This window comes from Vombatus ursinus, unplaced genomic scaffold, assembly GCF_900497805.2.
Source record: "Vombatus ursinus unplaced genomic scaffold, bare-nosed wombat genome assembly UNPS02010284.1, whole genome shotgun sequence".
Taxonomy (NCBI): domain Eukaryota; kingdom Metazoa; phylum Chordata; class Mammalia; order Diprotodontia; family Vombatidae; genus Vombatus; species Vombatus ursinus.
The window spans coordinates 2976924-2979446 of NW_020950062.1; the positions used below are offsets into that span (position 1 = coordinate 2976924).

Genomic DNA, 2523 nt, shown 5'->3' on the forward strand with positions numbered 1-2523 from the left:
GAAGGTCAATATAGTGACCTTCCCACATCAGATTGATATGCTGCCTGAGGGACATTTTAGGAATCAAGAGGAACACAGAAGAATGGGGAAATTGTTTCTCTCCAGACAAAACAACTGATTCAAAATGCTTAGTATATGGAAGAGTCAAGTTATTTACTAATATGATTTTCATGTCTAAAGAAAAAATAAAAATAACGTTAAAAAAAACCTTGCAATACTAATAGCTAAAATGGAAACTGAGCAACTGTGTTACATTCTTAAAATGCTTTGCACATTTCAACTGTGAGTTAAACCCATTAAAAATCAGCTTTTCTTCAGGTTACATCTTTTTCTCATATCATTATTTCCTTTCTGAACTCAAACAGCCGCACTTCAAACCTTTCGGATATTCAAAGCTAAAAACTCCTTTTAAAAAACCCCCACAAGTGTTTAGTTGAAGAGGAATTCAACAGTTTTCCTCCTTTTATATTCAATGGATCTGTGACTTCATTGATGTGAGAATTCCCTTCAGTAATGCAGATTGCAACCCCCATGACCCCTTAACCTGTGTGACTCTTGTTCATGTGAAAATACATTTCACTTTTAGTAAACTAAATTAAAAGAAAAAAAAACTAATCAATAACTAACACATGGGGGTCATTCTTCTAGTCCTTTTAACATTGCATGACAACAGTGGAGCACACGGGCTGTCCATCAATTATCCTTTGAGATAACTGGCCCACTTACTTTTCTGTTCATACATTTCTCTCAAGATATCCTTTTCAAAAAGGAACCCCACTTCTCCTCCCCTTCCCGAGAGCCCGGTGCTGGGGCAGTGGTGTCTGGAGGGGATGTGCACTTTCTTCGAGATTATTAATGAGGACCCCTCAGCTGGGACAGGCTGGCAGGAAATGACAACTGCAAGGGTAGGCCAGGGGCGCAGGATCAGTTCCTGTGCTTGGGTGCCCAAGCTAGGGGGAAAAGAGGCTGAGAGCAGGATGAGGCTCTGGCCCCAGGGCCGGCCCCGAGAGAATCACAGGATGCAGTGTTTCCCAGATTTCTCTGGTGATAGAAAAGCAATAGTGATTTCAGTGTTACAGCGTATTCCCAGTATCATGGCTGGAGGTTATGGAATGATGGGAGATGACGGCTCTACTGATTACACTGTTCTTGAAGCCCAGAATTAGACCACCAATGTGTCCCTGACAGTGATTCTTGTTAGCTTCAGCCTTTTCATGTATGCCAGAAGGAATGAAAGGAAAATTCTGAAAATATTCAGCTTGCCTCCTATGTCAGAAACTTTCAGGAGCCCAACTTCTGTGACAAGATGAGCACAATCTGTTTAAGGCGACACCTAGAAATGTATTCTATGTCAAGGAATATGACTATCAGCAGCCACAAAACCAGACTGACAGTGTAGAACTCTCCCTGGAATGCATGAATTCTTAACGCATTGACATCACAAGTTATATTTTGCTGACAGTTTGGTAGCAAAGTCAGTTCAGAATTCTTTTTTGCAAAAGCTGAAGAACATAAATGTCTTTGAGTTTATGTATACAACCATGTCACTTTTAAATTATTTTTGCCTCTGTAGATTATTTTGTTATTGCATAAATTTAAATGCTACAGCAACTCTGAGTACAGGGCAGTTGGGCAGGAGGAATACCTTTGAGTACATACAACCTTTGTTAAAAAGAGGTTAGTTGTAGCATGTATTTTGCAGTCTTAGGGAAGAACTGGTCAGTCAAGGATGAAAGTGTATCTTCATATTCCTGCCAGTTGACCACAGCTAGTGTGAAGAAGACCTTATATGTAGGATAGTAGAAAGAGGGCTGGATTTGGAAGCAACCAACCCAAGACCACACCCCAGTTCTTTTGCTTAGCTCCTGTGTGTCCCCAGGTAAATGACTTAACCTCTCTGGGCCCCTGTTTTCTAAAATACGAATGAGAGGATTGGATCAGGTGAATCCCAGGGACCTTTCCAGGTCTAAATACTATGACATCAGTCTCATTTCAGACTTTTTTTTTTTTTTTTTACAGCTTAAAAAATGGAGGAGAGTTGCTAGAAAAGCTTTTCGGATTCTGCATACATCATATAATTAGTTGAGCATCCTGCACCCTCATTTCCAGGATTCCTTTGTTAGTTTGACCCATCAGCCTCTGCAAATGACTGTCTTTTTTATTTCATGATTTTACCTTATCCTAATTTTAAAAACCTTTTTGTGGTTGTTTTTTCCCTTGATTGTATTACTGTAGTTTATCCCTCTCCCCCATTTTTTTTACTCCAATCCTCTGGTTGAGGGGAAAGGGGACATCCAGAGGGAGAGTGGGTGGGTATCCTGATGAGTCACTGGGGTGAGCTGTGCCTGCCTGGGCCACTGTGTTTGGGTGCTGGCTCCATTACAACCATTGTATATTGTTTATGCTTTTCAGCTATCAGCTTCTTAGAAAAATCTTATATATGCTTCACTATATTCTGATGTACAGAAGGGTATTTATGGAATATGCATATTTTTCATATTTTATTTAATATCAGTGCAATTA

The 2523-nt window shown here is 40.0% G+C and overlaps 1 pseudogene; it reads left to right on the top strand.

Annotated features, from left to right (window-relative positions):
- Nucleotides 1-830: 830 nt before the first annotated feature.
- LOC114037191 lies at nucleotides 831-1428 on the top strand (annotated as a pseudogene).
- The last annotated feature ends 1095 nt before the right edge of the window (nucleotides 1429-2523 follow it).